Genomic DNA, 12933 nt, shown 5'->3' on the forward strand with positions numbered 1-12933 from the left:
GCCGGGGGGGGGGGGGGCGGCTGGAGTGCTGGCATGGGGGCGGGGAGGGCAGAGAGGCGGGTCGTGGGGACTGAGCGGAGCAGGGACGCTGCCCGTGGGCGAGAGTGGATGGTGGCGGGAAGGGGACCAGGCTCCTGTCGAGTGGGGTCGTCCTGACAGCAGGTGGCCCAGTGGGGTCCCTTCTCTGGTTGTGCTCCTCAGCCCTGCCCTCTCAGGTGAGCCAGCCTCAGGCCCCCTGCCTCCCAGCTGTGTGACCTTGGACGAGCCCAGTGACTCCTCTGTGTGTGAGGCCCGGGGCACAGTAACTGCTGCTTTTTGTTATTCTTATGCTCCAAACAGACGCCATTGCGGCCTTAATGTCCCAATCCTTTTCACCTTCATGCCTGTGCCCGGAGTGCTGTCCTGTGAGCAGAGGCCCTCCGTGCTGGCAGCTCCTGGCTCCTTGGAGGAGATGCGTCACACCCCAGATTTCTCCTCCTCCATGCAGCCTCCCTGGTTCACTCCAGCCTGCCTAAAGCAGGAGGGGTCGAGTCCCCTTAGCATTTCCTCAAGGCTAATACTTTGTAAGTGTTCTTGGTTCATAATTTGAATCCTACAAGCTTCCTAAAGAACGTGGGAGGGGAGGCCAGGGCCTACAAGGGGGCAGGGAGAGCAGCCCAGCGCTGAGGCCTGGGAAGGAGCTGAAAGGCCACCGGAGCCCCAGGGCCTCAGACGCCCTTGCTGGACGCTGAGATGCCCCCTCCCGACTTGGAGCCTCGGGCGCTTTCCGCTTGGGGCTGCGAAGCCACCTCTGCCTCCCCGGGTCCACACCCTAGAAGATCCGCATCCACCGGCCTGCCCAGCTCCTGCCTGGAGACGCAGGCCAGACCCTGGGGTCGCCCTCCCGCCCCCACCCACACCCGGCGGACTCGGTCTCACCTCCCCTGAAATCTCAGTCTTCCCACCTCCCTGCCGGCCCCCCACTTGCCCCTGACGACCCATTCTCGGGGCCTGCTCGGCGCCCGTGTCCCAGGCCGCCTCCCCGGGCTGAGCGGCAACCCACAGCCCCCTGTTGCAATGAGAACCAAGATCACGGCCCTTGCTTGGCATGGCCGCAGCATAACAAGCTACCCCAGAGCTAGCGACTTAAAACAACGGTTTTCTCAAAAACCATGCACCAGGAATTTGTACAGGACCTGGCAGGGGATTCTGCAGACCGGGGGCCTTACAACAACAGAGATTTGCCATCTCACCATCTGGGGGCCAGAAGTCTGAAATCAAGGTGTTGGGCGGGCCCGAGCTCCCTCTGGAGGCTCTGGAGAGGTCCTTCCTGCCTGTTCCGGCTTCTGGAGCTTCCGGTTCTGGGCTTGTGGCCCCATCCCTCTGGCCTCTGCCTCTGACTTCACGTGACCTCTCCTCTGTGTCTCCGTCTGAATTTCCCTCATCTTACGGGGACACTGGTGGTTGGGTTTAGGGCCCGTCCTAAGCGGATGAGACCTTATCTGAATTAATTACCTCTGCAAAGCACCTATGTCTAAAACTGTCACATTTACAGGTTCAGAGCGAGCATGAATTTGGCAGGGGAGGGGGGGAGCCCGTAAAAACAAATGAGGGAAGCAGGGCAGGGCCAACAAAGAGGGAAACAAACACGTGATTGCAGTGGAGTGTGGGGTGTGAGCCGTATGCTAGCTCCTTCCCACCTGAAATCACGGGGTCCCTGCTTTTGTACCCCCTTATCAGTCAGTCCCTGCCTACAGACTGCCCGAGGGGACAGCAGATCCTTCCAAGCACAGTCAGGCAAAGTGGCTCCTTTCCAGGAAAGGCAAGGAGCTGGGGGGCTCGGCCGTGAGCAGCCGGGAGGTAGAGACCCCTGGAAAAGGGATCTGGGTGGGGACCACCAGCATCCACCACACCCACAGTTTTTCCTAGCCTTCCAGGCTTATTCATGGAGTAATGAATGACGTAATGCTGTGTGCGGGGCCAGCTCCCCCTCTCTCCCCAAGACTGGGATCTTCGGGGACAGGGGGGTGTCCCCAGGACCCAGCGCCACCCTGGGTCCCTAGCAGGCAACCTGAGGAGCCTTTCCTGCCCTCGCTAGGTGTGGAAGTTCAGCGTGGGTTCTCCCCCAGGCCTCAAGTTCACACACCCCCCTGCCCGTGCTGAACAGAGACCCCCGAGCCAGCTGGTCAACCAGCTCACAGCGGGGCTCACGGAAAGAGAACTTCCCGGTGCCATGGTCAGGGCGCTTAGCCACTGACTCTCCATCCGCCCCCCCCCGCCCCCGCCCCCCGGCTTCTCCCACCCCCGGGCACCTGCCGCCCTCCCTACTCTCCATCTCTGTGAACCAGAGGACTCTAGGGACCTCTCGAGAACAGGATTTGTCCTTTGGTGTTTGCCCTGCTCGTTTCGCTTCGCATAATGTCCTCAAGGTCCCTTCGTGTCACAGCACAACATCCTTCCTTGTTAAGGCTGAGCAATATTCCCTCGTGTGGATGGACCACGTTTATACGTTCAGATGTCGATGGACACGCGGGATGCCTCCACCTTTTAGCTCTCGAGTTTTCCACAGCCGCTGTACCACGGTCCCTTGCCATCGACAGGGCACGAGGGGTCCGGTGTCCCTGCGTCCTCGCCCACACTTGTCTTTTCCGTTTTATTGATGGAGCCATCCCGATGGGTGTGACGCGTATCTCATTGTGGTGTTGATTCGCACTTGCCTGAGGATTAGTGGTGTTGAGCACCTTTTCATGTGCTTATTGGCCTTTTATTCGTCCGTCTTCTTTGCAGAACAGTCTATTCAGGCCCTTTGCTTGGTTTTTAATCAGCCTGCTGTCGGGTTTTCGCTCTGTGTGTGTTCTGGGTATTGATGCCCGGTTAGATAGACGAGCTGCAAATAGTTTCTCCGGTTCTGTGGGTGCCCGTTTACTCTGTGGGCCGTTGTCTTTTGATGCACAGATGTTTACATTTTCGTGGAGTCTGGTTTGTCTGTTCTTTTCTTCTGTCGTCTGTGCCTTTGCTGTCTTCTCCGAGAAATCGCTGCCAATGCGGCAAAGCTTTCGTGCTATGTCTTCCTCCAAGAACTTCACAGTTGAGGCTTTCCACTGACGTCTTTGAGCCATTTGGAGTTTATTTCTGTGCTTGGTGCCGGATAAGGGCCCTTGTTCTCACCTGGCAGGTAGCTGACTGGCCTCCAAGCCTCTCTTTCTCAGCGGTCTGGGCCTCTGATGGTGAGCTGGGTTTTCCTGTCGATGGAGAAGCTGGAGGATGGCCCCTGGGATGAGGTGGGGTGTTTCTTGCCAGGCTGGTCCCCCGCGTGGCCGCTCCTTGGTGCTCCTGGGCAGAGACCAGGGTGCCCTGGGTTCACATCCGGGGTGATGTGACGTTTTTCACTTCATGAGCTCACTTTCACGCCATCGTGCCCGGCCTCCCCCAGGAGCCCCCTGGCGTGTACACGAGGGGTCATGTGGACTTCGGCTGTCGTGCCTTTGAGGGGCGGGTCTCACACTCTGGACGGCCTTCCACACTCCTGGTGCCCGGGACTCGCTGGGGCTGCTGGTGCCATCTTGGGAGGTGTCCCAACCCAGACTGGGGACCAAGTCAACCTCGGTCCGGGTACTCTGCAACCCCTCCTTCCCCTGCACACACACACACACACACACACACACACACACACACACACACGGTCACAGGGTTGACTGGATGACCCTAGGAGCCCCAGGATTTGTACCTATGGGGTCAGCCTTGGGCCCCCGTGGTCAGGTCACCGCCCAGGGGTGCTCTCTCTGGCTCCTGAGCCCCAGTGCCCACACCTTTGCCTCTGGCCTTGGACAGCAACCATCCCCCAAGCTGCCCCCATTGGTCCTGAGATGTCCCTCTGTGTTGTCAGCCAGGGGACTCTCCAGCAGAGGTTGGGGGAGGGGGGTCCAGGCCAGAAGCAGGGGAGGCAGCGGGGGAAAGCCTGGGTCTGGGGTGAGTTTTGAACAACGAGATCGAACCCCACTGAGTCCTGTGTCTTCAACCGCAGGATGGAAATAATAGTAATAAGGCCTCCCGGCAGGTCGTCTGGGGACTAAGGGAGGTGAGACAGTGCTCCCGAAGTCTCACACGCTCAGGAGCCACTAGGGCTGCCACGACTCAGCCCCAGGGGGCTGTGTCATCCTGGGCTCTGGGTTCCTCTCGCACGACTTAAAAAAATTTTTTTTAATGTTTATTTATTTTTGAGACAGAGAGAGACAGAGAGCAGCAGAGAGAGAAGGAGACACAGAATCAAGGCAGCTCCAGGTTCTGAGCTGTCAGCACAGAGCCTGACGCAGGGCTCGAACTCACGCACCGTGAGATCATGACCTGAGCCGAAGTCGGACGCTTATCCGACGGAGCCACCCAGGTGCCCCCTCCTGTGTGACTTTAACTGCTCCTACAAACCTCGTGTACTTTTATTTGCCTGATATTTTTGTTGCCACCGATCCCTCCATTACTTAAGTAATTTGCAGACTACAGTACCAGCTGAAATGGGAAAACGCTGTCCCTTGCCAGTCGCAGGAGGTAGGTAACCCCTGGGAACAAACACAAAATGCAAGATACAGTTACCTGCCCAAAGCTCTGAGCCTGGGGCTCACTCTTTCTCTTTCTCTTTCTCTGTCTCTCTCTTTTTTTTTAAAGAGGGAGATTTGCAAGTGTTAGAAATGTGTTAAGAGCTCCCTGTCACCAAACAGAAACTTTCTCCTCTTAAAGAGCATGGCCTAAAGGGACTCTCTCCCTGTGACATTCCAAGCAATTTAATGGCACCCTCCTCCCACCTAAAATCAGCCCTCCTGCTGGGGGCCAGCGGGAGACCCTGCCCTTGGATAACACCCCCTTAATACACACAAAGGGCAAAGACAGCCGAGTCCCTGGGCCGATGGGGAGCGCCCTGGGCGCCCTCTCCACACCGCCCCGCTGTCACCTGCCCCTCCCTGTGCACGCGCCCGCACTCTTGGATCAAATACAAAACAGTAGCTCGAACTCCGTGGAGGTTTGAGGGTGGTCGTGACTTCTTTGGCTCTCCTCGCAGAGAGAGTCCCCTCCCCTTCTGGCCACCCCCCAGCAGAAGTACACCGTGTGCCTTGTAAGGCTGGGTCATGAGAGGCGGTCCAGCCTCCGTCTAGTTCACGGGCCCCTTGTCCTTGCAACCTTGAGCCACGGCATCTGGAGCCCGGCGACCCGAGGCGGCCATGTTGGGCGGAAGCCCGAGCTGCACGAAGAGGCCTGTGTCCTTGCTGTGCGGCGACGGTCCTCGCTGTGTCTGGAGCTCAGACCCTCGCAGCCCAGGCACGGGACATGGAAAGAAACTTCCAGCCGCTTGCCTTCTGAGCCGAGGCTCCAGGTGCCTTGCAGCCAAGACAAGCTACCTCGTGTCGTGTCCAAGTTCCTCACGACAGACTCCATTAGCCCGGTAAAATGGTTGTTGCCTTTTTTAAAAATGTTTCTTTATTTTTTAGAGAGAGAGTGAGCACGGGGGTGGGGCGCAGAGAGGGAGACAGGGGATCCAAAGCCGGCTCCAGGCTCTGAGCTGTCAGCTGTGAACCCACTGTGGGGCTCGAACTCACAAACCATGAGATGGTGACGTGAGCCGAAGTCAGACACTCAACCGACTGAGCCACCCGGGCGCCCCCATTGTTGCCTTCTGCACTAAGTTTTGAGGGAGGGGATACGAGGAGCAGGCTGTGACGGGGCGGGCGGGGCGGCTCGGTCGTTAAGCATCTGACTTCAGCTCAGGCCATGATCTCACGGTTGGTGGGTTCGAGCCCTGCATCGGGCTCTGTGCTGATGGGGAGGGGCCTGCCTGGGATCCTCTGTCTGCCTCCCTGTCTCTGCCCGGCCCCCATTCACGCTCCCTCTCAAAAATAAACAAATAGAAAGGACATTTCTGGAAGAGACGCAGTTAAGGCACAGGAACCAATCTTAAAAATGAGTTTTAAATGTTCGGTAGACGCATTTTTGTTTTTTTAAAGGATGATGGTTGAGTCTTCTGTCTGCAGGACCACCCAGAAGAAATACCTTCCAACTCGTCTGTCTCGCTGCTTTCCTGTGGTCCTGCCCCTGGGCCTTTGCACACTCGCCCTGTTAGCCCTCTGGGGGGGGGGGCTTCTTCTTTCCACCCGCCCGCTCTGGGCACCAGCTCACTCACAGGCCGCACGGATCAGCCGGTCTCCTTGTCACCCTCCCCTCGAGGCAACCGCGTCGTCTGAAGTGACCACGTGTGCATCTTCGTATTTGCTCCGTGGGTCAGGCCTCGCCCGTCTGGGTCAGGGCTGTGCCCCAGAGTGGGGGCAGGGCACCCAGGGGACCCTCGGCGTGTGCTTGTTGAATGAATAACAACGAATACGTGGAATCCGAACGCCTGGTGATAACCGAGCTGGAATGTGTCACTGTGGCTCAGGACAGGTCTTGGAGGCAGAAGAAACCTGCCTTAAGGAAGTATAAATCATCCCCCGAAGGGTGCTGGACACTTCTGGGTAAGCCGTCCTGTTATTAGCTTTTTCTTTAAATCGGCTCATTTGTTTAAGGTTACTTATTTATTTGGAGGGGGAGGGGCAGCGAGAGAGGGAATCCCAAGCAGCCTCCACCCTGCGCGAGATCCCATGAACCGTGAGATCACGACCCGAGCTGAAATCAAGAGTCGACGCTCAGGGCGCCTGGGGGGCTCAGTCGGTTGAGCGTCCAACTTCGGCTGGGGTCATGATCTCGCGGTCCGTGGGTTCGAGCCCCGCGTCAGGCTCTGTGCCGACAGCTCGGAGCCTGCTTGGGATTCTCCCTCTCTCGCTGCCCCTCCCCCACTTGTTCTCTCTCTCTCTCTCTCTCTCTCTCAAAAATAAACATTAAAAAAAATTTGTTTTAATTTCTACCTTTTGGAAAAAAAAAAAAAAAAAAAAAGACTGGAAGACGTCTAAATTGGCCACAGGCCCTTCCTGTTTCCGCGGAGCCTCCTCAGGGTCCGGCTGCAGCTCCCCCGCCAGGGGATGGAGTCTGTTTCCCCTCCATGAACCTGGCCGTCCTCCTCCCGCTGAGGTTAATGGAGCAGGAGCCGCACACGAATCTATACGGAGGCCTGGAGCCCAGAACAAGGTGTGCGAACCGCAGCCAGCCTCCGGGGGGGCCGGGACAGGCCCCACTTGCCTGCAGGCCTGTGGTCAGGGCCTCCCCAAACACTCACACTTCCCAGGGAGGCCCCTGGCCTCTTCCCAGCTCCTTGACACGAGCCCAGGAGTCGTGGGCCTTCAACAGAGGAGCAAACAGTGCCTAACAAGCCCCCCGGCCCTTTGAAACTGGCCTGATTTGTACTTCAGAGCTAATGTGATTAGAAATGAGATTGTCACCAGGATATGTTAATGGGTTCAAACAGCTCCCGGTCACCTTCCTGGGGGGCTGCCCCAGATGACTGGAGCCTGGTGTCTCCAGAGCTCTGGAGGGCGCTGGGGGGCTCCAGGGGGGCTCTGAGGGGCTCTAGGGAGTTCTAGGAGGCTCTAGAGGGAAGTCTGGGGGGTTCTAGGATGCTCTGGGGAAGGTCTGGGGGGCTCTGGAAGGCCCTTGGAGCTCTAGACGGCTTTGGGAAACTCTGGGGGGCTCTGAGGGGCTCTAGGAGTCTTTGGGGGACTCTGAGAGGCTCCGGGCAGAGCCTGGGCTGGGGCTGGGGCCCCCGCTTTGCTGAGATCCTCGCTCCTGGGTCTTATGAGAGGCCCTACAGCCCCGTGTGATGATGGGCGCCGTGGGTGTCTCCTTTCGCGGGTGAAGATCAGGCTAAAAAGCCAGAGTTTGCCTGGCCAGTGGGTGGGGGGAGCACACTTGGCCCCCGAATTCCTTTAACCCTGTACTCTCCTTAAGCCCTTCTCCCCATCGAGAGGGAAAGAGAATGTCCAGGCTGGAAAGACAAGGAGGTTCACAGGTGTCCGCGCCTCTTGTCCCCTGAGCAAGTGGAAGTCAAAGGGTGCGGTCCTGGGGCAGCTGTGACAAATCGCCATATGCCCTGGGGGCTTAAAACGGCAGAAGGTTCTCTCCTGGTCTGGAGGCCAGAAGTCTGAGATCCGGGCGCCCTGCTCCCTCCGGAGACGCTGGGGGAGGGCCCTTCCTGTTCTTCCAGCTTCTGGGGGCTCCGGCGCTCCTGGGGGCGGCCGCCAGCCTCCAGCCTCTGCCTGTGTCTCCGCTGGCCTTCTCTGTTCTGTCTCTGCTTCTGCTTCTCCTCCCGTGAGGACACCTGCCATTAGGTTTGGGGCCCACTCTAGACCCAGACTCATCTCACCCCAAGATCCTCGCCTTAATTACAGCTGCACAGACCCCTTTTCCGAATAAGGTCACACACGCACAGGTACCTTGTGGGGTTAAAACTTGGGCACATCTTTGGGGGGGGGGCACCATTCAATGCATTACGGAAAGGGGCCGCAAGCCCGGCCCCACCCCAGCCAGCCTCCTGGACTCCACATGGAAGAGACAGGGAGCTGCTGGCTGGCCCCACCCAAGGCCACGGCCCAGACACAGCCGGCAGGGGAGCGAGCCCAGGCATGGGTGCCGCGCGCGACTCGAGCAGAGACCGAAGCCGGTCTGGGAGGGCGGCGGCAAAAAGAAACAGCTCTCGCCGCCCAGCCCACGAGGTCCCTGCCACCTTCCCAGCCCCATCTGCCCCCCTGTCCTCCATCTTTGCCCAAGAGGCCCCAGGGCCTTTGCACTTGCTCACTCGGCCTGGAGTGTTCTTGCCCCAGATCTTCACAGGCGGGCTCCTCCGAATCCGAAAGCCTCCTCCCTGCCCCCAGCTAAAGCTCCCTCCCACAGCCCCTGCCTCGGTGCCTCCTATCAGCAAACCAAACCCTCGAGTTCGTGTCTGTTGTGCGTCTCCCCCAGCCTTGGAGCCCCGCGAGGGCAGGTTCCTGCCCACCTCATGTCTCTCCTTCACCACTGCATCCCGGGCGTCGTGGCAGGGGACGTTTGTTGGGCGGAGGAGTGAACACAGGCACAGACGGATGCCCCCTCCCCGGCAGCTCTTGTCTGGGGCAGCGGCTCCACGCTCCCCGTCCCCTCCTGTCTCCTCTGCAGGCTCTCGGGACCTCGAGGACAGTCGGGTCCTGGCTCCCAGCAGGCCACTCCCGCCCCACCCCCGGGATGGCCTGGTCCAGCCAGGTGGGAGCCGGGTAGAGCCCTGGGAGGGCCCAGCTGCCTTCACACCTGGCGTGGCAGGATCATCCTGGCTGCTTGCTGGGGTGTGTGTGCCCGACCCGGAGCCTTTTGGTGACAAATGTGCATTTTTGTGAGCAAGATGGCCTCAGGAAATCTCTACCTATTCATGCGCAAACAGCAGGCCTTGAGCAGCAAGGGTCAGAGGGTGCTGGCCCCTCTCCCATGGGGCTCTCTCTCGCCCAGCTGGGCGTGGGGGACAAGGCCCTGGGTCCCCGAGGTGCCACAGCCTCTGCCTCTGCCTCTAGTCTGAGTCATTGGACCTTGATCCACAGCTTGAATACTCCCAGTGATGGGCGCCTCACTCTCGAGACCAGATGGACTGCGTTCGTGAGACGGAACAGAGCTTAATGTTTCGCTGGTGACCTCGGGGGTGATACCTCGTCCTCCCTGGGGACACACAAGAGTTATCAGGTAAAATCCCGGCCGGCCAGTTAAATCCGAGTTTCGCCTTTCTAGCGTAAGTGTATCCGAAAGACGGCACAGTTTACTGGATTTGGGATGTACTTGTATGAACAAATTATTCGATCTTGATCTGAAATTCAAATTTAACTGGGCGTCCTGTTTTTTTTTACTTGCTAAATCTGGCAACTCTGGCCCCCAGTTCTTTTCTCTGGAGCCTTGAGGACTCTTGGATACTCAGGGCGGGTCTTATGGAGGGAATGTGACCCTCTGTGTGTCAGCTGTACTTAAAAAAAAAGAGAGAGAGAGCAGGGCAGAGGGTGAGGCCCCGGGGGACTGTGGGTTCAGCCTACCTGTTGGGGTTCCACTTCTGGGTCCTGCCCCACAGGCTGCGCAGAAGCTGTTTTTCTGCTCACCGTAGCATGAGAAGCACGTTTCTCAAGAGCCCCCTGGGATCACGCATGTCCAGGGATGCTGGTCCCCCCCCCCCCCGCCCCCGGGACCCCTCAGGCACAGCAGGGGCGTCCTCTGCCAACTCCTGGCCCTCTGCCCTCTCGTCGTCTGGACTCTCCGTCCTTCTGGCTGGATCGCCACCCTCCAGTCCCCGGTGGGGAGGGAGGGGGCGGGCCCACTTGTCCCCCTCCCTTGCCCTGAGGACGATGTTCCGTGCTATCCTGGCTCGAACCCTGGCTCTCGGTTTCTTCCCCGGGGACCTTGCTGGTGCATGATTCCGAGCAAACCGTCCCAAAGCAGACTCCGGACATGTGGCACGTTGAGGGCCTCCCGTGATTGGGCGTCCGCTCAGCTCTTGGCCCAGAGGGGCGCGAGGCTCTCACGGTTGAGCGCACACTTCTTGCCGCCGATCTGCCCGGCGCTATTCCGGTGAAGGAGCGGACACCCCGACCCCACGGAGCTTACGTTCTGGTTTGGGGGACAGGCGGTAAAGGAAACAAGAGGGGTGCCTGGGGGGCTCAGTCGGTTCAGCATCGGACTTCGGCTCAGGTCGTGATCTCGCGGTTCGTGAGTTCCAGCCCCGCGTCGGGCCCTGTGCTGACGGCTCGGAGCCCGGAGCCTGCTTCAGATTCTGGGTCTCCCTCTCTCTCTGCCCCTCCCCTGCTCACACTCTGTCTGTTTCTCTCTCAAAGACAAATAAACAAATAAACAAACATTTAAAAAAGAAAGAAAGGGGGCGCCTGGGTGGCGCAGTCGGTTAAGCGTCCGACTTCAGCCAGGTCACGATCTCGCGCTCCGTGAGTTCGAGCCCCGCGTCGGGCTCTGGGTTGATGGCTCAGAGCCTGGAGCCTGTTTCCGATTCTGTGTCTCCCTCTCTCTCTGCCCCTCCCCCGTTCATGCTCTGTCTCTCTCTGTCCCCAAAATAAATAAACGAAAAAAAAAAAAAAAAAAAGTTTAAAAAAGAAAGAAAGAAAAGAAAGCAAGATGACTTAAAACAAATAAACAAATAAACATTTAAGAAAGAAAGAAAGAAAGAAAGAAAGAAAGAAAGAAAGAAAGAAAAGAAAACAAGATGACTTAGCGTCCCTTCTAGAAGGGATCTTCTAGAAGGCTGGATGGCCACGGGGAATGCCGGCCTGTGGACAAGATGCGGGGCCGCGGTTTTAATTCAGGAAAGCCCTTGCTGAGAACGAGTGTGGCCTCTGAACATTGGCGTGAGGGCAGAAGCCAGCAGGTGGACCCAGGGGGTGCCAGGCAGAGGGCACAGGGGGACTGAGGCTGGGGGGGGGGGCTACAGGAGCCGGTGAGGGGGCGGGGGGCCGAGGCAGGCACCGGCCTCTCCTGGAGCTGAAGGGGAGCCTCTGGGTGGTCTGAGTAGAGCAGGGAGGTGGAAGAGGAGGGCGGGCGGAGTGGGGAGCTAGCTCTTTGCAAACACCCCGTGCTGTCCCAGCTCGTGGGGACAGCCGGGCCACCTCCCTGCCCTTGACTTTGATGACCAGTGAGCCTTCAGATTGGAAATGCGTTTGTTTTTCCCCTTTTCAGTGAATGACTTATTTTCCGGCTTATAAAATGCACCCACCGCACTTGCTCGTGAGCTCACAGACCCAGAGAAAGAACGTAAGGAATTTCCCAGCAGCACGGGTGCCAATGTCACCCCCTCCCCACAGCCAGGCATTTCTGCCCGGCCCCCTCACCCCTGCCGGGCCCAGCGCCCAGAGGTCCCAAGCCAGCGGCAACCCCGCGGGGCCCCACAGGCAGGCCCCGTGGGAGCAGATTCCAGGCCTAAAGATCCACCCTCGCCTTGGGCCACCCCATCCCGGAAAGGTCCCCTGCCCGGCTCGCCCGTGGGCTGGCTGCTGGCAAAACACGGGACAGCATGGGTCTCCAGGGACGTCAGGCCATCAGCTGAGCCCTGGGGCGTGGGGGGCGGGGGGTGGGGGGCAGCAGGACGAGACCCAACCAGAAGAGAGGAGGCTGCAGACAGAGGCCGGGAGCGCCCCTGACCCCGGGGAGGGGGGTCCGCCCAGCTCTGCCATGCAATCTCGGACAAATCGCCTAATCTCTCTGTTCTGTACGCTGTCCAGCTGCGAAACAGCACTTAGGAGGCTGGGAGCCTTCATGAAGCCGCCCTGGCGAAGGCCTCCGAGGCCGCAGATGAAAGAAGGCCACTGCTGAGGCACAAAGTGTGCCTGCCGTGACCCTCTCGGCCCAAGTGCGAGCGGAGGGAGGCGGCGGCTGATGTCATTCGGCCCCTAGCGCCCACCTGGCCTGCTCTGGGGCGAGGCTGGGCCCCTACAGCCCTGCAGGGTCTCCCTCCCGGCCCTGTCCCCTCCCTGTGCCTCACTGGGCAACACGGAGGGCATGTGGCTTTCAGAGGCGGCTGCTCTCGGGGCCAAACAGGAGGCCAGAGGCTGCAGCGGGTGTTAGGAGACACCTGTCTGGGACCGGTGTTCTCGGCTGTGCCCCGGCCGGCCTGGCCCGCTGTGTCCTCGGCCAGGACTGCCCCCGTGCCTCGGCCTGGATGTCCCCCTTCTCTCCCCTCTCCTCAGCCCCGCTCGTCCTGCAAGGCCCCCCTCCCCCCTCCCCCCGCACGGCTGCTGGCCTCTGGCTTCCGTGACCTGGTTCCTGGGTGCTCGGGACCCCTGACGGGCATGTCGGCGTGTGCTTCCCCCATCCCTTGAGCCCGCCCACCTCAGACCCTGGGCTGGCTCCCTTGTCTCCTGGCCTGCCCACATCCCATCAACGTAGAGACTCTGGTGTTCTGGAAGCATCTCTCCAGCCGAAAGCAACCCCATTCCCTCTGGGGCCCTGCGCCCAAAGCCCACGCCGGTGGGGCGTGCAGCCTCGAGGGGTGCGACACGGGGTTCCCACGGGGCCTGGCCGTTCCGCTCTGGGGAC

Source organism: Puma concolor, chromosome D1 (assembly GCF_028749965.1).
Source record: "Puma concolor isolate L17-30 chromosome D1, mPumCon1.1.hap2, whole genome shotgun sequence".
NCBI lineage: Eukaryota > Metazoa > Chordata > Mammalia > Carnivora > Felidae > Puma > Puma concolor.